This window comes from Marmota flaviventris, chromosome 2 (genome assembly GCF_047511675.1).
Source record: "Marmota flaviventris isolate mMarFla1 chromosome 2, mMarFla1.hap1, whole genome shotgun sequence".
In the NCBI taxonomy this organism is placed as follows: domain Eukaryota; kingdom Metazoa; phylum Chordata; class Mammalia; order Rodentia; family Sciuridae; genus Marmota; species Marmota flaviventris.
Genome location: NC_092499.1, coordinates 123,347,175 through 123,370,344, shown reverse-complemented (window position 1 = coordinate 123,370,344; position 23,170 = coordinate 123,347,175). Strand labels below are relative to the sequence as shown.

At 46.4% G+C, this 23,170-nt stretch overlaps 1 non-coding gene and 1 pseudogene across 1 annotated transcript; both read left to right on the top strand.

The window, feature by feature from the left end:
* The first annotated feature begins 14,515 nt into the window (after positions 1–14,515).
* Positions 14,516–14,724, top strand: LOC114081586 (large ribosomal subunit protein eL38 pseudogene; annotated as a pseudogene).
* Positions 14,725–22,058: 7,334 nt separating this feature from the next.
* On the top strand, positions 22,059–22,131 carry Trnav-aac (transfer RNA valine (anticodon AAC)). Its single transcript has one exon. It is a non-coding gene; the product is annotated as a tRNA-Val (tRNA).
* Positions 22,132–23,170: the final 1,039 nt, after the last annotated feature.

The window sequence follows — 23,170 nt, the reverse complement described above, 5'->3', positions numbered from 1 at the left end:
CCTGCAGGATTGCGCAGTTCAGCCCTCAGAGAGCATCCAGTGGCAAGAGGCAAGCGACGTCCGGAACAGGGCTTGGAGCCTGCGTTTAATATATTATGAAATATAGTAAACAGCCACCAGGCCTGGCCTGCAGAGATGCTGCAGACCTGGACTGGAATCTGGCGAAAGCACATTTCTTTGAAATCATTTCAGGCTCAGCTTTCAGCCTGCCTTGCTGTGTCCCCCTCAGAGCTGGAGGTGGCAGGTCGAGGACAGACTACTCCCCTTCTTGAGTACCACTTGGTTCTGAGGGTCCTAGACAGATTTGCTGCTCTCTGAACCCACATGTCAATCTGATGGTTTGTTCAGAAAATACTGCCTGAAAGCCAAACATGGTGGCACACGCCTATAATCCCAGAGGCTTGGGAGGCTAAAGCAAGAAGATCACAAGTTCAAAGCCAGCCTCAGCAATTTAGCAAGGCCTAAGCAACTTAGTGAGACCATGTCTCTAAGTAAAATATTTATAAAGGGCTGGGGAATGTGGTTAGTGGTTAAGCACCCCTGGGTTCAAATCCCTGGTACCAAAGAAAAGAAAAGAAAACACCATCTAAGCACGAGCATATGTTGGGCTCTGAGATGAACCAGACTCTCAGGCTGAGGGTGGGAAGTGGGGGACAAAAAGTCACCACTAACACTGATAGAAGTGATAACAGAGGTGTGGAAGTGGGGCCAGCATTTCTTAACAAACTCAGCACCTGGTTATGATTTTTGTGCTAACTCAAGGCTTGAGTATATAAGAAAAGTTTGTTTTTTTTTTTTAATTTTTATATTGGGATGGTCCCAGAAAATCTGAGATGTAAGAACAAAGTGGAACAACTAACTGCTCAGAGCCAAGGAAACAAACTGTCTCCCAGCATAGGCAAGTGGATTGAGCTGGACCTTGGAGGGTAGACGGAGTGACTGGAGAGGTGGACGGGCACAGATTGGGAAGGATCTTGAAGACCAAACAAAGGGAGGGTGGTCCCTCCCCTGGAAGCCATGAGCCAGGGGAAGAATGAGCTAGCATCTCCCATACCTCTTTGTCCCTTGTTCATTCTCAGTCTCGCTGCTAAGATGTGAACTCTTGGAGGCTTGTCTGTTTGTGTTCATTTTTGTTTCCTAAACTCCTGAGGCAGAGACTGCAGATAGTATATGCTCAAGAAATATTTGGTGAATGAATGAATAAGTAAGGATTTTTTTTTTCCTTTCTGGTGAAGGGAAGAATGGCAATTTAAGTTTTTATTAATAATGATCCTTGTTCTAATACTCTTAAATTTTAAAAACAAGACATCCAAACAAGTTTCCTGTCCTTCTTTCACAGCACACCAGCCAGGCACCCTCCCCACGTGAGCCAATCATCCTAGACAAATCTGATTCTGCCCTTCACTCCTGACAGCACCCGCCCCTTAGCATTTCAATGTTTGGATGAACTTCACCCACCCCACTCTGCAACCCCAGATCACTTAAAGACCCCTAACGGAGACCAGACAGAACCAATCCAGAAAGGTAGCATCTCCCCATAGGAAAACAGCCCCATAGAACGGAGCAAGGCTATTAACAGGAGATTAGATCAGGGTTCAAGTCTCAAGTCGGTGCATCGTTCTCCCAAAGTAAGAAAGGAAAGCAAAGGTAGACGCTGCTTTTCAGAATAAATTAACATTCACAAGAAATTAACCCATCACCACCCTACCAGCCACCTCACCAATCCTCCACACCCGTTTCTAAGCTGGATGCTCTGATTCACAGACAACACTGATAGCCAGGATATGTGAAAGCCAGCCCTCCCTGCCCAGCTCTGGAGGCCTTAATGGCTCCCATGTGGCCCACAGGTCATTCCTGTCTCCTCTGCCCAATATACACCCTGCTCTGTACACCCTGGCCCCCTCCTCTCTTTCCCACATGTTGTCCATGATGTCTTCTCATGAAGCCACATTGGACTAGCCAAGAAACCCGAACACGCCTCCACTTCCCCATACCTTCCTCCACCACAATTCTCTATGTTAGGAGCACCTGCGCTATCCAGGCCAAGGACCAGCTCACGTGCCGTGTCCTGTCAGACATCAGCCTGGATCCTGACAGTCAGGAGGAAGCCCCTCTGCTCTGTTCTGCCCAGAGGTGCAATCACACCTCCTCCTGGTCCTTATTTTCCTGCCTCCCACAATAGTTATTTTTCATTCCATCTTCCCTTGAGGGGCAGAGATAATCTCCTTCTTTGAAGACCCTGAGTGTTGAGTGTTCAGTCTGCCAAAGGTGGAGGCTTGCAAATGCTCAGCAAAGCCAGAGGTGTTGGCTCCTTTTTGCACCCTTGACAAATGGTACGGGCAGGATGCAAGAGAAGAGGTGAATTGATGAATCCTTGACCAATCTGTTCTGACTAGAAGCACATCAATGGCAAAATCATCAGGTTGTCTTCATTACACAATGCTCTGGGGCATTGCTAGAGTTTGGCTTTTGACTATCACTCAAAGGCTTGGTCCCCAGGGAGGTGCAGTGGGGTGAGGGGAGTGGACTTTAGGAATAGGGGCCTACTGGGAGGTCTTAGATCATTGGGGGTATGACCTTGAAGGGATGGTGGGACACTGGCCTCCTCCTCACCCTTTTGCCATGAGTGGAGTGGTTTTGTTTCACTCCATGCTCCCACCACGATATGCTGCCTTTCCACAGGCCCAAAGCCATAGGACCAACTCGTCACAGACTAGAACCTCCAAAACTGTAAGCCAAAATAAACTTTTTCTTTTATAAGTTAATTGTCTCAGGTATTTTATTATAGTGACGTAAAACTTACTTAAACAGGCATCTTCTTGCCTCTTCTCTATAGGACCTGAGTCGTTATTCTCTCCACAAACTCCTCCCAAACTCCACAAATCCATTCACTGCATGGTTTCAACGTAATCAGGACTTCATGTACCTTTCCAATGTCTCCAGCATTTTGCTGGAGTAAATTAAAGAAATGAGACATTTCCTTTTAATTCAAGATAGTTTCTATCCTCTTTTTTTTTAGTTGTCAATGGACCTTTATTTTATTAATATGCAGTGCTGAGAATCAAAACCAGTGCCTCACACATACTAGGTAAGCGCTCTACCACTGAGCTAATTTCTATCTTCTTGATAAAATGGAACATCAAAAGACTACCATACTTGCTTAGTAAAAATGGATTTTCTTACAAGATAAATTTCCTGTACACTGTAATACAATGAACAAAAAGAAAATCCAGGCAATGTTCCATGTGTCACCAGCAGCATCCGTCGTTGTCAAAGCCTTTGCCCAAGACATTGTCAAAGCCTTCACCCAATTCCTCTCAGCATCTCCCTTCCTGTACACGCCATCTGCAAACCTCTGCACTGCTCCACCCAAGGGCTTGTGCAGGGCAAGCTGGACGGGCTGGAGTGTTAATGCTCCTGAGGGGAAAACATCGCCTAGGGTAGACAGCTCTGTGGTACGTTCTCCCAGAGTACGCCCAGAAGTCTCCAGAAAGACAGAGCTCCAGCTACTCATGTGGAAACCCACTCTCTCTCACACACTGCATTTGGTGTATTAGTGTTCTCTAGAGGAACATAACTCAGAGAATGCATATATAATCATACAAGAGGGTCTGTTATATTGGCTTACATGATCAGAGGCCAGATAGTCACATAACAATAATTTGCAGATTGGAGAAGCCGGAACCCAAGAAGCCGGAAGCCTCAGAAAAAGTGGGATCAGTGATGCAGCCCCTCTCTGAGGCTGAAGATCTGGAAGCTCCCAGAGAGTCACTAGTGAGCGTGCATGTTCAAAAGCTGGAGAGGATGGAGTCTGATGTCCCCAGGGAATGACAGCCACAAAATATGCCCCCACTCAAGAAGAGTCCATCTTGGGAATGCAGGTGCGCCCCCTCCTGCTAATTTTTGTTCCATCCAAGCCCCCCAACCTATTGGATGGTGCCACCCACATTCAGGGTGAGTCTTCCCTTCTCACTTTGCTGACCCACATGCCAATCATCTCTGGAAACACCCTCACAGACACACCCAGGAGTGTGCTTTGCCCATTTTCCAAGCATATCATAATCCAGTCAAGTTGACAACCATCATGATTGGCCTCCTTCTCTTTGTGTTTCATGTCCTCACGCAAGCTCCCAAATAATCCACTTCCATTCAAATCCTTGTCTTCTGAAAGATCCTAGTTTAAGATAACCTTCTGCCATTTTAAACCCTTAAATGGTCTAAAAGTATGGGACCCCCAGCCCTAAAGAAAAGTTTGCCCATGGAAATACTGTCAGGGCAAAGGTATTAGGAAATGCTAGGTCATAATTGAGATTAGTGCCTTCATACGAGAAGCCCCGAAGAACTATTTTGTTCCTTCCACCTTGTGAGGACACAGCAAGAATAATAACACCATCTATGAGGAGGCAGGCCAATACTTTGATCTTGGATTTCCCAACCTTTAGAACTGTGAGGAATAAATTTCTGTTGTTCATAAGCTTCCCAGTGGTATTTTGTCTTAGCAGCCTAAATGAACTAATACAAACCATTTTTCGAAGAGTATAATCTATGCTCCTCCTTCATGCTCAAACCCTCATTTCAATCTGAAAAATGGCAGGAGAAAGATGGAAGCAATTCTAAGGCAGTGTAATCTTGGAGTAAGGACCCTAGGGGATGTCTGTCACACAGCATCATGCTCCAGAGCTGCAATGTCTGTAGGAGCTGGAGGCCAAGTTCAGCTCCATGTCGCTCTTGGTACATCTAAAGATATTAAAAGAGAAGTGGTTTGTCACCCACCAGGTGAATGACAGAGCTGGAACAGAGACTAGTCTCTTGATTCTCAAGTTCAGAGCTGGACCCTCCATGGCCACATTGCTGTGAAAAGATTAAATTAAGTGGCAAGTCCCACTAAGGTCACTAGCTAAATTTACAGTCAAAGAAAATCAAGCCTTAACATCCCAACTGGCTCCTGTGAATCCCGGGGGGGGGGGAGGGGGACTTAAAATAGAAAGCATCTAGCCCTTTCTAAACCTGCGTGTCATGTGAAAGCCTTATACAGCAAGGAGCAGTCAATTCTAGAAGCAATTATCTAGACAACTTAGTCCCTGGGGAGGCTCACTCTCTAAATAATCACCCAAATAATCACCACATCTCCAGGTCTTGGTCAAGGAGACCCAGGGCTTTCTAGCAGACAGCAGATATTCTTAACCACCACTTGAGCAGTCCCATCTCAGAAAGGGAAACATGTGGCTCAAAAAGATCTTATTCAAATGCCCATATATTTCCCATAATGCACCACACAAAAACTCTGTGACTGCTGGGATCATCTGGAAGATCAAGTAAGAAAGTCCAGGAGACAACATGAGCTTTGCGGCTCAGAAATGTTACTTAGAGCAAGTGTGGGCCTGTGCCTCTAGCCAAGCGGAGTCCCTGCCGAGCTGGGTCTCTTCATGTCCTCTCTGCTTTGTCCTGTTCCCAGTTGGTGAGGATACATCAAAGTTCTACAGAAGAGTAACCCTCTCCTGCAGAGCCCAGGAGCTGTTTTTAGAGCTTTGGACCCATCTGCGTTCAAGCAAAAGCATTTTGATTATGCATTGTGAAAGTGAAATGGAAGCAAGCAAAAATAACCTTCAGTCCAGGGCCCAAAATACCCAGGCAGTCCATGTACACACCACCAAGGTGCGGGAAGCGTGACTCAGCCGGAGTCTTCTCAGCGTGTCTTTTTTCAAAAGCTATTTGAAAACTGAAGCGTCAATTAAAACGTTCCTACTGTTTGATCCTGCAATCTCCCTTCTTGGCATCCCATCCCAAAGAGAGAGCCGAAAGTAGAAAGGAAAAACCAGGCACAAAGATGTTCCCTTCAGCATTATGTATAAGAACTGAGAAAGTGGAATTACCACCATGGCCTCTGGGTGAAGTCAAGTTCAATAGACTGGCGCGCCCATTGTAGGTAAAGGGGCATGTTAGCCCAACTGGCTGGAGGGCGTAGTGGTTAGAGAGCATGTTCACAAATTCTTTGACACTCACCCCACCAAGACAGGGAGTCCATACCCCATCCACTTGAAACTAGGTGTGTCTTTGTGGCCACCCGGATGGATAATACACTGCTGCATGACTTCCAGGACTCAAAAAGTATACAATTTCTGCTGGCTGGTCTGTCTTAAGACCACACTTGCTTTGTGACCCTTGAGCCACCATATAAGGAGTCCGCTGCCCTGAAGCCAGCCATATGAGTCTCTGCTGTCCTGGTGCCATACATGCAAGAGAAGATGACTTCAAGATGACCCCAGCCCACCCAGCACCAACCACCATCTGCCTGTAGCCACCTGAGAGACTCTGGGTAGGGACTGCCTGGCTGCACCCTGTCAATGCCTAACAGAGCAAAATAAATTATTGTTGTTTGGGGATAGGTTGTTACACAGCCATCAATACCAAATGGAGAGCCAGAGAGCCCAAGAGGTTTAGCATCTTACTCCAGGTAACATAATTAAGAATCAGGAAAGCCGGAGGCGGATTCTGAACTCAGGTCTTCAGTTTCGGGGTGGTGACAAGCAGAGAGTCTATTCTGCTACAACTCGAAATAGCTCATACTAACTGATAAATGGTAAAGAAAGAGGTCCATCTATGGCAGAACTCTTGTTGGCTTTTCATAGTTTTTCCCAGCGCATTCACAGTTTGCAACACAGCCCTGTCCCCCTCCACAGTCTGCCACGTGAACACTTTGGGGAATGTTTACTGACCACTTCTCCCTGGCAGTTGTGAATTGTGCCCATGTCCCCTTGTTTTCTAACATTAGGTCAGAAGTGACTGAACCATAGGGTAACATCATCTTGTGTCCCACGATCCCCATCTGGTCCAACCCACTCATCTCCACCACCTGCCTGGCCCATGCACATTTCATTTTGCAACCCTTGGCTTAAGATAACAAGAAGTTCTTCAGTCTGGAAATGCATGTGTATCTGCTTAAGCTGGGTGTTCTCTACTGGTTGGATCACAGAACTCAGTATTCTCTTCACCCCCTATTTAATGCCTACATTCTTTTAGGAAACACTGGACTATGTGACCACGGTGGTCCTTCTAAGTTCACTTATCAGCACCAGGTTATTAACAGACTTGAGCCTTGAAGGTCTGACCTCCTTCTATGGGGGTCTAAAGACATTGGCAGACTTTCCTCTCTCTTCCAACTCCAACTAAACTGCGACTACCCTGAGGGAGTTTATGACCTCTGTTACCACCTCTGCTTCTCTTCGATGAGCATTCAGAGCTCTGCGCCCTTCGGTTTATGGCATGCACCGCCCTCCTAATGGTCAGGGCACCATGGCCCATTTGGTTCACTCTGCAACAGCTGCACGCTGCCCCTTATAAGGACAAAGGGAATGAGGGTGGCTGTTGGCCCAGGGTGTTGGAGGCAATCTAGCTGTCTCTGGAGATCAGAGAGCAAGACCACACTGTGGTAGGTATAGAAAGAAAGGCACTCCCTCTCGGAAAGTGCCCATCCTGGAAGCAATAGGACTCTGTAACAGGTTGAATTGGGGCCTTGAAGGAAAAAAAAAAATGGCCAAGTCCTAATCCCTACTACCTTCAAATGTGAACTTATTTGGAAATCAGGTCTTTGCAGATATAGTTAAAAGAGCTTGAGACGAGATCATACTGGATTTATGATGGGCCTTGAGTCAGTGATTGGTGTTCTTAAAAGAGTAAGGAGAAGGAGATCTGAGGAACGTGGGGGAGAAGAACACATGAAGGTGGAGGCAGAGATTGAAGTAACATATCTACAAACCTAAAGAATGCCGGGGACAGCCAGCAGCCACCAGGAGCTAGGAGGAGGCAAGGGGCGGTTTGTTCCCTCAGCCTCCAGAAGGACCCACCCAGGGAAACCCCTTGATTTGAACTTCTGGCCTCCAGAACTATGAAACAATTGACTTCTGGTATTTTAGGCCACCCGGTTTGTGGTCATTTGTTAGCAGCAGTGACAGAAAACTAAAATAGTCCTCAGAGGTGAGCCTGGGAGGAGGTAAAATTGCCTCATCCCAGGGGTCACATGGGGAAAGGGTGGAGAGGAGAGAAGCCTGGCAGCGTGTTCGCGAAATGGGCCAGGCCCTGGAAAAGGACCTTATATTTTTTATTTATTTTATTTTATTTTATTTATTTATTTTATTTATTTTTGGTACTGGGAATTCGACCCACGGGCACTTAACCACTGAGCCACATCTCCAGCCCTTTTTTAAATAGTTTATTAGAGACAGGGCCTCACTGAGTTGCTAAGTGCCTTGCTAATTTGCGGAAACTGGCTTTAAACACACAATCCTCCTTCCTCAGCCTCCCGAGCCTCTGGGATCGCAGGTGTGCACCACAGTGCCCGGCGTGGAAAAGGACCTTAAAGATGGATGTCTTCATAGGCACCCCTGGGTTGTGCTTCTTCTTTGTTCTCTCATAATTCTCAGTAATGCTCAGAATATGTAGGGCCTGCCTGGGGTCTGCCAAGCAGAAGAAATTAAGGGGAGAGCCTGAGGAGCAAGAGGGAAACAGAGTCTCTCCTCTCGAGGGCCAGGGTGGGAGCAGGGGAATCACTGGAATGGCTGGGCTCTGCAAGGTGGGGCCCCACCCAGGGTCATGGACATCAGAGGAAGCAAAGAGAAGCTGGAAGAGGGAGCCTGGATGCAAAGAGGCCCCCTCTGCACAAACATGAGACTGCACCTGAGAAACCCCCCAAAATAGGGCTGCAGGCCCTGATCCTTCGGAGGAGTCATAGCTATCAGCAAAGGCAATAAAGATTCATCTTATTTTAATTTGAGTAGCTAGAAGCAATGTGACATTCTGCAATCATAGGCTGGTGAAGCCCAAGAAATTCAAGATAAATCTGCCTGTGAAATTTCCCCAAATAGCTAAGAAATTAACACCTCCCAAAATAGCTTCATGAGAGCCACACTAGGGGCAGGGCCTTGTTCTGGGACAGCCACTGTCCCCTGCTCTCCTCTTCCGCTCCTCCCTCCTCCCTCCCTTTCTCCTCAGTCTGCCACTGTCTTCCCTTCCTCTCTTTTGCCCTTTCTGTTCTCCTCCATCCTTCTTCCTACCTTCTGGACCTCTCTCCTTCCCCTCCTCTTTCCCCCACCTTTGGAGGCCCCAAGCCATGGTTTGAGTTTCCCAAGGACCTGAAGCAGCAAGGTCTCCACTACACTGAGGGTGTGTGCTGCCAGTGCTGCCTGGGCCTGCCCCTCAGCCTCAGAGAGCGGTACTGTGGGGAAGAGGTGCCCTGGAAGGAGAGCTCTTCTTATTAAAAAAATTGAAATCATAACAAACTATCATTCAACAAACCACCTTGGCTCATGGATCAAGCACCTACTGGGTGCCAGCCCACTCGCACTGAGGGAGTATGCATTGCATTCAGTGCTATAGTGAAAATACATACAGGGAGGTATGGTACCCAGAGGGTGAAGTTCCACTCTTTAAGGGGGAGCAGGGACAATTGATCTAAAGAGAGGGTGGCCATATAGTTCACTCCAACCTAAGACACATTCAAGAGTGGTGATTTCACTGGGGCAGAAAGCACAAACCGGAACTGTCCCAGCCAACCAGCACTCCCGGTTGCCCTAGGTCTGAAGATTGCTCAGGGGTACCCATTTGGAAGATATGGGTACTCCCTTTCAGACAAAGTGATGTGACCTATGTGAAGAGTTAGAAAGCACCTTGCATGTTTGGGGAGACACCTGTTGTCAGGCACAGAGGAAGTGAGTTTGAAGAGAAGATGGGAAATGTCCGTTGAGAGTCCGTCTTTAAAAGGTCTCAGATGCAAAGGCAAAGAATTTCATTTTTATTCCTCAGGGATTAAATATAATGATTAAAAAATTATTACTATCACATCAACAGGACAAAAAATGGACATAAAAGAAGCATATAATCAATCAAAAAAGTATTTTATAAAATATTACTAATTAAATATCGAAAGGAAAATGACCATGACACTCAGAGCAACCAAGAGATCTTTATTGTGGTGGCATCTGATTGACAAGGAAAGAAGAGAAAGAGAGAGAGAGAGAGAGAGAAGGGAAAGAGAGGAGAGAGAGGGAACAGCAAAACAAGGGGGAGAGCAAAGCACAAGAGAGAGAGAAAGTGAGAGAAGAAAGAGAGAGAGAAAGAGGGGGGAGGGGGCAAAGAGAGAGAGAGAGAGAGCACAAAAGAGAGAGGAGGCCCCCACAGGAGAGAGTTTTTATAGCCAAAATCTAATGGGGTCTCTGGGTCTGCAAGCTGCCTTGTTGGTGTACAGTGACTGGATCATAGTTGCTAAGGGTGTCATCTTCTGCCCTCAGGCAGACGGGGCAGGGGCTAGATTTGGGTTTCCATTGCACCAGACAGGTGGGGGGTGGAGTGTTCAGCCTTGAGTGGAGTTGAATGTTTAGCCTTGAGTGGGGTTGAGTGTTCAGCCTTGAGTGGGGTTGAGTGTTTAGCCTTGAGTGGGGTTGAGTGTTCAGCCTTGAAGCAAACAAGCAATAAGGAACCAGACAGGTGAGGGTGAGGGTCAAGTGTTCAGCGCATCCTGCAGCTAACATTCGCTCAGCCTGCTCCGCAACTAACAAATATATATTCTGTGAACTGAGAACATGATCTTAGTGTAATAGAGATATCTATCCCAAAATACCAATCAACATAAAAAATAATAGAGAAACACTATAGTCATTACTATTCAGATAAGGTAAGACAAGAACACCTCTATTATTATTATTATTGAACATTGTTCTGGAGGCCTAATCAATGCAGCAAGGTAAGAAAATAAATAAGACATGAAATTATTAAGAGAGGACATGACAAAATTATACTTGTTTCCAGGCAATATCATTTTCTACCTAAAAAGAAAATCCATTAGAGTTTAGTAAAGTGAATTATTATAAAATGAATATATATCTTTCAATAGCAACCTTAAACACCTAAATACCATCTATAAGCAGTTAGAAAGCATGATGGGAAAAATATCCTATACAAATATTATATGAACATATATACACACTCATACATAGACATCTATTTGAAAATAAACTTAATAAGAAATATGTAAGACCTATAAAGAAAAGAAGCTAACATCCATTGAGAAACCCAAAAGACTTTGATAATTATAAATACAGAGCATTTCCTTGAAGCAGAAGATAATATTGTAAAGATAACTAATCTCAATAGAAATCATAACCAAATTTTTTAACACTCAATTTTTAAAAAATGTTTCCTGGAACAATAAATGCATGCAATAAACAAAAAGAGATTTCTGAAATAGAAAGTCGGTGAGAGGGAATTGGCCCTACAAAATATGCCCTGCAGAGCTGCCATACTTAAAACAGCATGCTACAAACTTTAAGAAGCAACAAATCAGTAGGAAGTTGTGAAATGGTTGACATTACATTCAAGTGACCAGAGGAAAATATATACATGTTCTGTCAAACTTTGATGAGACTTGTGGAAGCTAGAAATATACCAAAATGGCAGGCAGTTCTTCTCAAAGTGATGGAGACTTACACCTGAGCACTACTTTATGGCTAACTGTTTTTCCTTCTAGTAAAACTTCCTTAATGAAACCTTGAGTGAAGTAAGAACCAGTCAGTATGGGGAGACAAGATGTGAAAATTGCCAATGTGGCAGAGGCAATGGCGTTCATCCCACATCTGTCAGCACACGCCGTCTTCCATTCCAGCTTCCTGGTTCCAGGAAAGGGCATGTGATCAGCTCTGGCCAATGGACTGTGGGAGGAAGTGACATAGGCTACTTCCAGCCCCCAAAATGGTGAAGCCTGGTGGGACCTTCAAGCAGTCTCTTCCCTGCCATGGAAACCAATGGAACCAAATGGCACCATCACACAGTAATGAACCTTCCATTAGCTTTCTCCCTGCCAACCCTCAATGGACAGATAGGCAGTGTGGTGGAAAAATTAGTCATTGTGAGAAGCCACTAAGATCCTGGGAATAACAAGTTACTATAGGATAACCCAGCCGGTCCTGATTAACACCACCCAATGCCAGGATGTGGGCATTTCAGAGCAGGCATTTCCAATTCAGAATTCACATTAAAATCACCTGGGAGCTTTTTAAAATGCTAATTCCCAGGCCAGCCTCAAGAGCTTCTGAAGTTATTGCTCCAAGGGTGGTGCAGGCCTCAGGTTCTTGAGCATTCCCCAGGGGATTGTACTTTGCAATCCCAATTGCAAACATAACATCCCAAAGGTAAGAAGCTTCATGTTCCCTAAGGTAATGTATTACCAGTTCCTGTCTTAGTCTGCATCTGCCCTGCAGACTTGACTCTCTCCATGTGGCAAGAAACATATCTGTATTTTCCAGTGGATTTATACTATCCTGAGTTCACATACTGTTGCTTTTCTTGAGAAGCTGTGCATGTGTTTATGAGGCTGAGCTCCAGGGGAAAGTATCACTGTTGCCCAGTGTTAGAAGCACCTCTATAAATAGGCCCACAGGGCCTGGTGTGGGAAGCTCAACCCAGAATGTTTAAGGTTCCACATACAGAGCACTCAAAACCAAGACCCTCTTGGCTTTTGGAGGCATGCCGATCTTGCACTCTTGTGTTCTGATGTCATTTCCCTGATGGAAGCTGTGATTTCGAGTGGAGTTTCTGTTGAAGGGAGTGATCATTTCTGCTGTTCATCAACCTGGGACCAGGAATCAGGCAAGCAGCTCAGACTCCAGGGGACGCAGGCAGGCTCATGAGGCTGTTGTGGTCGGGGTGAGCAGGCCCCACTACCATGGGCAGGCTGAGAGCAGGTGGGGACATGTTCATGTGAAATTACAACTTTATCCCAATCATTTAGTAAAATCTTATCAAAATTTACAAACTGGTTTCTGTGCCACTTTGGTTAGTTAAGGGCCTTGTCATGTCTGTGATGGAATCATAATCCTGTGTCTCCTCTTTTTGCCCCACCCCCAGGCCTACATGGAGGGAACAACTGTGATCCAATAGAGATCAATGGTCCCAGAGACTCATGGAGAGGGACAGAGGCCATCAGGAAGCAGCACATACTAGAGCCCAATATGACCCGATAATCTATCCCTGTGAACATACAGAGAGGCCCAAAATAGGAAAGCCAGCATCTGAAGCAAACCCGCAAATCTGGCAGATTAGTGCTCAGAGCTGGAGTCATTTGGCCAATGTCAGAAATGTGACTCCTTATGATGTGATAAATGTGGCATCTCACCAAAAAGAACTCAGGACTGTGGGGCTGGCCCCAGGATAGAGAGCTGATCATCAAGGTCACAGTGGCAAAGCAACACGTGGCTCTGATTCAGGGTATGCAGAAGAGTGCCTTACAGTGATGATGTTCCTTTAATGGAGCAAGTACCGTGCTGACAGGGTTTAAGAGGGTATTGAGGAGCGTGGTGGTTCTGGGAACCCTTGGAGTAAAGTGGAATCCTGGATAGAAGCTTCAGGACTAGACTGGGGCCAATAAAAGCTAAGTGAGGACCCCAGGCCCAAACAAGTTCAGGGCAGATTCTATTTCCAGAGAGAAAACCAGGAAATAAAAGCAGCTCTGAACAAAAAAATCAGGGCAAGGGCAAAGACCCTGGCTTTGTGTAACAAAGTGTCCTGGGCCAACCTCACCTCCGCCCAGCAGCTGCCAGACACTGGGAAGCAAAAATAGCCCCACACAAGATCCTGCCCACCAGTGCTGGTGCAGAGAGACCTGACCTGCCTCTCGCTAGTGTCAGGATCCTCTCAGGCTGTGGCATTTGGCTACCTGAGGAAGGAAAGGCTGGACACAGCTCCTAGACTAGTGGATGCCACAGAGGAGGCATTTGGTTTATATTAATCGGATCTGGCAGATCCACGGTGACTAGTTGTGTCTAAACATAAAGTGCCCTTTTACCTCCCACAGTGCCATCTCTGTCTCTGAGCATTCCCTTCACACTGGTCCACCTGTGTTCGTGGTAATCCAGCTCACTCTGCCAGACGCAAGGCTGCCCAGCAGATCTGCAGATACCCAGCACACAACCGCTGCTCTCCATCCCTGGGCCAGAGGCAGGCATCACTAAACAATCCCAGCAGCCTTTCCACCAAACCTGCACAGAGACTTAGGCTCCTTCTAGTCACAGCAGTCCAGCGGGCCACCCCCTGCCAGTCTGTGTTGGTTGTTGCCACCAGATCCTTTCCTTTAATTCCAAGAGCAAAGTGATGCCTATTGGATCCAGCAGGGCTCAGTGGACTACAGCCCCCCTGACCATGTCAAAGTCCAGGTCAGCTCTGCCTGTCCATGCAGACCTTGACCATGCACCTCTCATTCACACTGCACATGCAAGGCTGAGTCATGGGGCAGAGGCTATGGCCAGCCTGAAGCATCTGTGAAGTGACCCGTCACAGAAAAGATTTTCTTTCCAATCCCAGTCAAAAGCAAAGCATGCTCAAATTTGTTTTTCTTTTCAGAATAATAAAACTGCCATTACACTTATAGAGTACTTTTTCCTTTCCCTTCAGTTCACAGTATTAGCTGTGAGGGTCTGTGGCTGTCCTCGGGGAGAAGTGCCCATGTGTGCCATCTGCCCACCTCATCACCATGCCACGGAAAATTGAGGAAATCAAAGATTTTCTGCTCACAGCCATTTGAAAGGATGCCAAATCTGTCAAGAACAATAAAAACAAGGATAATGTGAAGTTTGAAGTTCGATGTAGCAGATACCTTTATATCTTGCTCATCACAAGGAGAAAACAGAGAAGCTGAAGCGGTCCCTGCTCCCAGGCTGGGCCGTGAAGGAGCTGAAATGAATCAGAGCAGCCGATGTGAGCTACATTAAAATGTTTAAACATCTTAATTAATTAATTAATTAAATTTATAGAGTATTGTGTGAAAGCACACCCAGACCACAGTTCTGTTTTTCACTTTCAGTGCAGTATTCAATAAATGACATGAGCTATTCAGCACTTTATTATAAAATAGGCTTTGTGGGTTTTTTGCCCTATGGTAGGAAAGTTTAACCGTTCTGAAGATGTCTAAGGTAGGCTAGGCCGAGCTATGACGTCCAGAAGTTAGTGTACCAAATGCATTTTAATGCGTCAGCTTCTGATGGGTTTATCAGGACATAACTTCATTATAAATCAAGGAACATCTGTATATGAACCGATTTATAAAAAAGAAATGTAGGCAGCCAGAGAGTTGGAATCTGAACTAAAAAAAATAAGAGAATGAATGAACCTGGTTATCATGGGAGTCAAATGCTGACTAACTTTCAGGAGTTGCTGGGCTGGTTGAGGCAGCCTTGGCCTATGATTTACTTCGACTCTCTCCCTGGAGCCAGAAGCCCTCCAGGCTGTGTTCTGTGGTCTTGGTGCTCCAAGTTTTCTGGATGCTTTCTGCACTCTGGCTCATTGTGTGAGGACCCCAGGACAGGGGTCCTCAAGAGCCATTCCAACCATGCTGCCTCCTCCATGTTCCCTCTCCAAGGTGAGCACAGAAAGATGGAGAAAGGAGATCCCTCAGCTTCACCCTCTCCATTTGCCCAGGTCACCCCTCTCCAATTAGGATGTGGTTACCAGGGCAACTCGGCTGCCAGTCCCTTGGGCTCCTTGGCTCTCCTGGGTCCTGCCCCCTGTTCTAATAAGAAGCTGATTAACATCAGAAGCGTTGATTTAGCCCCCTGCTGCTCTGCGTAATCACCACCCATTCTCAGCTGCAGCTCCCAAGCTGCTCTCCTTGCAGAACAGGTATTATTCACACAAAGCATATAACTAAGGCCTCCCCAGGTCTTCAACAGCGATTTCCTCTCACTCCTGAAAAGAGAAAGCACCTGCCTTGTAAGTCAACACGCAGGAACCCCTCTCTGCAGCCTTCAGAGGGGAGCACGAGGGAGTGTGGTAAATGCTAGTCTGTGTGACCAAGAGATTGGGTTAGGGTTCAGGATTCCATCTTCCCTCCTGGATCACAAATGTGTGTAGAACAAAGAATTGTCAAGAGACCATGGCTGGCTCCGGCTGCTGCAACTGAGTGAGGTAATTTGAAGATGGGTGGACAATGTCCACCTGGATTTACTGAAATTCCTCACCTCATCTCCCTGATCATCCACAGGGGGACACTTGGGGCCAGATCCTTGAACAACACTAAGGCAAAGACCAAGAAATTATTGGCTGAACAAATTGTTTTGTCTCCACAAGTTCCTGGGACACAGTAGTCAATGAACCAAGCATTTCTGAAAACTGATCTCTTAACATCTGCAATATGGTCAGTAGCTGTTTTTATGTAAACCCTGGCTCACCCCCAAAACATCTGGAGACTTCGGATAGTCTCAAACCATATGCTCTGTCACAGTGAATGTGAATTTCAACAGAGCTAGCCAGTGTTGTCCCTTGCCCAGCCCCTGTGCTTTCCTCAGGTGGCCCTACATAGTGTGTAGCTCCCCAGGGAACTCCAAGTACAAAGAACCTGTCAAACTCCTTCTAGTTTCTCTCCTGGTCTGCATCTGGCCTCAGCACAGCTCACTCAAGGTAATATGGTTAGAACAAGTGGAGACCAAGATTCTAGAACTGTGACAGCTAAAGGGTCATTAGTCAAGGGACATGAGTGAAAGAACTAAATTGGAAACCAAGAGAAACTTCCAAGAAAAGAAAAGGATCCTACTGATGAGAGATCATTACCGATTCTTTCCCTGTTTTAATAGGCTCAACAGAGTGGTTTGGAATTTTCCAGAGATACTTTTCACCTAGATTTAAGGGAGACATCACATGACAACTGTATGAACATGTTGCAGTGATGTATAATCATACATCCAGGTCACAGGAAACCAGTTTGCCTTGGACACCTGGAAGGTGGTGAGAGCCACTCATTAGACTCTTCTGTGACTTGGATAGGATTTGGTAGACAAGCTTATCTTATTTAAAAATGCCCTGAATTTGAGCATAGTACCAAGTAAGTCAGCATCCCACAGACTTAGTGCAAAGGCTCTGGGCTGAGTCTCCCTGGGATCGATTCCCCCACCTCCAGTGCTTACTAGCTAGCTATCTCTGGGAAATTGCTTTGAGTGAGTGTTAGTTCTATCCCTCAAATGAGTCTCTCATTACATCAATCAGGAGCTGAAGGGGACCGTGTTTGTAGAGAGCTTGGAGAAGCGGGGTAGTCATGGTTGCCAGGGTTGTTGGCTGGGGCTGGGACGCTGGGCAACTCTAACATTTGAGCAGTCAGGTTCCCTTTGAAAACAGATGGCACACTCATATTAGGATCATTTGAAGATGGGTTATTTATAAAGAGACTACTTACAAAAGTGGGAACAAAGTTTTAAAAAACCTTGAAAACAGTTCTGTAACCCAGGGTAGCACTGGCAGAGCTGTTCCCACTCCTAAGCCTCAGGGATGAAGGAGGAAGGAAGCAGCTGTCAGAATCCAGAAGGATGAAAATCATGTAAAGGAGGCCACCTGGAGAGAAACGGTGACCTGGGGATGAAGGACCACTCCCTCTAGGAGGGAGTCAGGAAAATAAATACCGCAACCTCTCCCTGGCTCCAGCCAGAGCTCCCTATTAGCCAAACCCAACAGGAAGCCCCAGGACAGATAAGCCTGGTCATACAGGTCCACTTCTGGATCAGAAAGCATCATGGAAGGGGGTGACCATGGGTCTGGAGGGACAGACACCTGGAACAAACATGTTCTATTTAATAGGGACAAAGGTAAAATCCTGCCTGTAAATTCGAAGACGCAGCTACAAATATACTCAGGATGGCAGACACTTGCCAGAAGCAGCATCTAGAAGCACTGACAGAGGGTTCAGTTAGCTACATTCTAAGATTCATTTGTTCATTTGTTCAACAGATGTAGGGACTGTGGACCATATGTCCAGACCTATGTTAAGCATGGCGGCATGAGAATCAACAGAACAGGAATGTATCCCCAGGAGATAAGACAAGTGGCACCTCATACAGGCTCAATGGGCACATGTTGAACATGGGGATGATTTAAGTCATCCAAGTACTATGTGACAGTGTCATGGATGAGTCAGGGACACTCTTGAAAAGTCCAGTGTTGACAAAGGATGATTTGGTGGCAGTAGTGACCAGGGGGGCAGGGACAGGCAGAATGGGACCTGGTCATAAAGTTTCTTAAAATGGTGAAAAAAGGGATTGGGAGACCTTGTTCTAGACAGGATTCCCCCAGGCCCCAGTTCCAAAGAGAAACATGTCATCAAATCGTGATGGTTTCCCAGATGTCCTGGACACCCCAGTACAGAAGGCTGGTGGGGAAGATGAGGCAGGTAAGTGACAGCTGCCAGCCTCCCCTTTCCTCTTAGCTGTTGCTGCCTGGGGCTGGGAGCAAAGAGTAGGCAGGCGCCTGGAGTAGGAAAATCCCTGCTCTCAGGCAGGTGCGGCTCTACTGCTTTGTTCAGGGAGGGGTCCCTGAAACTGACAGTCTGAAGGCCCTGGAGGGGAGCACGGAGGAGATGTGGACTTCTGCATGGATGGACTCCCAAGCCCAGCCATGAGCAGAGCAGGGCGTGGTCCTGGGAGTGTTAGGGTCAGATCCTCAGTCACCAGGAAGTGAGAAACCCAAATAGCAGTCAATGAGCAATTTGAGGCTGCTGGTTTGGCAAGAAGGCCAGCAAAGAGCTGGGGCGTGCACCTAACTCCCACTGGTTGGCTAAATCCCAACTAAATCATCAGCATTTAGGCTAACATGCAACCCACCCAGGTCTCAGCCAGGCACGAGGGCCTCCTGAAGTCCTGAAAAACACATTTGGGAACCCCCCTGCCATCACTTCTAAAATCCCTACATACACAGGCTACAAACATGATTAGTAGCCCAGTCTAATCATCTACAAGTTTTCTAATTTGGGGCAAGTCACCCAACATTTCTGAGCCTCAAAGTCTGCAACTATAGGTTGGGAACAAACATACTTCCCAGGGCTATTGTGAGAATCAAATGAACTAATCATGGTGACATACTTAGTATGGTGCCTGACACAGCAGAGGCTCCGGAGTTAACTAAGTGTCTTCAGCTTCCACGTCTGTGCCCTGCCTGGTGCTTTGCAGAAGGATTGGAATGGGTCACCTCTGGCACCTTGGGGATGAGAGGAATTGAGTGAAGCCTGAGTCAATCAACCCATCACTGCAGCTTGACAGGCTCAGACCATGGGGACTATAACACGCCCAGTTCTGCCAGTTGTGGGTTCTTGTTTTTGAAGTCCCCCAAGGACCCAGGTGAAAGCCAGACGGCACCTGCAGGTGGCAGAGTTCTGCAAAGTTCCAGGGCTCAGCTACCAAACCCTGGTCCTTCTCTGACTGAGAGCTGCTGAGAACTGAACAGCATTTCCTTGGTCATTGGTCCTTACCTGGGGGCTTCTGCTTTTCATCTTCTTTGACCTCCTTAGCATTTCTCCACGTTGCTGGCAAACGGGGCGCGACTGCCCAGTGTGAATGCTCTGAGATCCTTGAGTGTGAGAACATTCCAAGGAAGACCCCAGAATCCCAGAGCCCCGGGATTCATCTCGACCAGGGCTGCTAACATGAAAAGAGTAGCAGGCCACTTTAAGAAAACAAATGAAATGCTGGGCTCTTACCCCCTAAAACAGCTAATACATACAACATTTTCTCAACATTTCAAGAATTTAATAAAGTTCCCAGCCATGGATTCATAGATCCCAGGTTAAGAATCCTGATCTCTCTTGGGCCCCTTTCATTGCAAAAAACCAGCCAAGGGGAAGGGCCTTGGTGTAAATCATGCCGAAACTGCAGCAGGGCCACAGGGAATATTTCCCACTGTGCCTCTTGATGCCACCTCTCTAGGCCTCTTGATGTTCTTCCCAGTGTGAGGACATGAGGAATGAGAGAAGGTGCCTGATGAACCTGTACCGGGAAAAATACCACCCTGGCTAGAAGACAGGGTCACCTGTGTACAGCCCCACATGTGCCTGAACCTGGGGAAAGAGCAGGGCTTCCCCCGGTGCCAGAACCCACTACCACCACTAGGTGGCGCTTGCACCATGTGTTAGGTGGGAGCAGCCTGTGAACTAGGGTGATCAGAATCCCTCCACTCCTTACAGATGGGAAAACTGAGGCCAGAAGAAAGTAAGGGCCTCCTGAGTTAGACTAGGCAGCTATCTTCCTTCTCTGTACTCTTCAGTGTCCCTTGACCATCCGCAAGTAAGGCATTTAGACTCAAACACTGAAGCTTTGGGTTCAGTGCACGTTTCTTTAGGAGCAGATCTTCATACATCCAAACCCAGTGAGCAGGTGGGGGCCTCTGAGACCCTCATCCTGTGCTGCCACCAGCCCAGCCCCATCCCATCTGACATAATGGGCTTCTACATAAGATATCATTCAAACAAAGTGTTCTGTGGCTTAAAGTAGTTTGGAAATCCTAAGGATGTCTGTGGCCCAGGAATTCTCTGCTTCCACTCCAGGAATCTGGGTGGCTTCAAACTGACAAAGGTACATGGTGCTGAAAACCTGGAGAATTCTTTGGGCAGTGGCAGAGCCCGGATCCAGGCCTGGCAAGTGAGTGCTCGGTCAGCATCGGCCATGGGTGCAAACTCAGCACCCACTTTGCACCAGGGGCACTTGCTCAGCAGAGGAGATGTGGACTTCTGCATGGATGGACTCACTTCTGTTATATAATCTTCTTTTCCCAATACTCTTCACTGTGTATGGGAACTGTCTCCCGGATTTACAGATGAGGAAACTGAGGCTTAAAGAATCTGTTTAAGACAGAAAAGTAAGCCAAATGTTCTTGGGGGGGGGGAATTATTTTGGTTTCCCTGTCTCTCCAAGGGAATTTGAGAAATAAAGGCAGAAAACCTGTGGAGACACCCCCCCCCCAGAGAACCCACTTCCAGACCTCTCTCAGAGGCCTAGTCACTGTCCCTGCCCTCTGGATGCATCTCTCCACACCCGCCCCCAACACGCCACATACACACACACACACATACACACACACACACACTCAGTTCTTCCCTTTCCCCTTCCCATCATGGACTCCCTAGCATCCCTGGTCTTGCTTCCCTGACACCTACATGTCAGCCTCCCACAGACATGGACTCCAGCAAGTCCGACTCCTGCACAGGGCAGGCTATCAGCATCCCAAACCCCTCCCCCACTCACCGTATTCACAAGCACACCACTAAGAGTGCTGGGATGGGTATTCAGTCTTTCCTAGAGAGCAAGGAGAGAAACACCCATCCCATGAAGCTTCCTGAAAGGACAGAGGCATCGCAGCAAAGGGAGCAACTGTGCCTGGTGCTTAGGAGGTCATTCTCTGGGCTCCAAGGACTGTGGCCATTTCTCACGGGATCCCTTGCCCTCAGATTCTCACAGTCTTAAGCATCTTCAGACTGTACCGTGCAGTTCTTGCCCTTGAGGAAGGCAGAGATCAATGAACAGGACACCACGTGAAGTGGGGGCATGACCTGTGTCCTGTGGGAAACCACCACCCATGGGAGACAGGAAGGCTTCCCAAAGAGACTCAGGAAAGATGAACTGGGTCATTTCCAGTTTCAAGGGACCTAAGACTTACACAGGGCTTTGTGTGTGTGTGTGTGTGTGTGTGTGTGTGTGTGTGTGTGTGTTCACAGGCAAGGGGAGTGGGGATACAAAAGCAAAATTGAGTTATTATTTGTAAAGTCGAGTGAATTGTTAGAATTGTTATGAATTTGGGAAAATGTCTCTCGGGGATTTTTCATGTATAAACTGCAAAACTTCAAAGTATTTCCAGTTTTCTTATGTAAGGATTTGTCTCGAATTCTTTTTAAATCAACAGCACCAGGTAACCACTTTGTCACCAGTGGTAGCAATGTATGGAAGTATCAGAGCATCTTCGTCCATGTCAGTCATTACTCCAAATCCACAAGGAGTTTAAATCTTTTTCAAATATGTTCGTGTGATTGATTTCCCGTCATTAGCTGAACAAACCACCTATGAATTGATTCATTAGCCGTTGTCAACGTTTCTCCCTCTTAATGAAATACATATCGTAATTCATTCCTCAATACCAAAATACTTTGCTGTTTATCTCGTTGCTTGTTTTTATCGCTTCTGTTTCATATTGTGTTGATTTTTATTTGAATATTTTCTTGGTTTTTTAATTTAAAAAATTGAAAAATAATCAAAAGAAGGGTTCCCTCGGGCTGGGGTTGTGGCTCAGTGGTAGAGCGCTCGCCTAACATGTGCGAGGCCCTGGGTTCGATCCTCAGCACCACATAAAAATAAATAAATAAATATATTGTGTCCAACTAAAAAATAAATTTAAAAAGAAGGGTTCCCTCACAGACAAAGCCAAATTGGTGTCTGCGATGCCTTAGTTTTTTTACAGAAACATTTCAGAATGCCTTTCCAAACTGCAGTTACAAGGTGTGTCTGAGCTTTATTAACTTTTTTAAATAAATTTTTTTATCTTGCATCAGTGTTTTGAGCTTCTCTTCTAAATCTTAAAAATGCATTTAGACATCTTAAAATGCCTCAGGACCACATAGCAAAGTTTGAGCTGAGCATTTTGAGTTTGCACCAGGGAGAATTTGAGTTGGGAGAGCATTGAGCATGTTAGTGAGGTCATCATCTATTCAATAATAATTTTTAAACTGTCTCCATGTAGGAAGGGCTTTCAGGAATATCCCCAAGACCACCCCAAGCCACCCCACCTGATGTTGTAGCTCTGAAGCGCAGGGCCACTGACTATATCACAGTATGAATGTGTCTCGAGTCTCCTCCCATGCCATATACGTGACAGCAAATGGCAGAGGAGACAATGGAGTGAAAAGAGGCAGTGGGCTTAGTTGTAGGCAAAATGTCTTCCTAGTGGAAAATTTTTAAAAATTTAATGTCAATAGAACACGTTTCTAGAGCCCCTACCCCAGGGCCTTGGAACAGGCTGTGTGAGGTTTCCTTAGCTTCCTATAAATCCACCTCTGAGGACAGAAGAAGTATGTCACAGGAGGGAAAGGGAATTCCCAGGCAGAAGGAACAGCATGAGCAAAGACATAGAGGTTATTCATTTAAAAATATATAACCAGGCCAGGTGCGGTGGCACACACCTGTAATCCCAGCATCTCAGGAGGCTGAAGCAGGAGGATCACGAGTTCAAAGCCAACCTCAGCAAAAGCAAGACACTAAACAACTCAGTGAGACCCTATCTCTAAATAAAATACAAAATAGGGTTGGGGATGTGGCTTAGTGATCTAATGCCCTTAAGTTCAATCCCTGGTACTATTACTACTATACTACTACTAATAATAATAAATTAT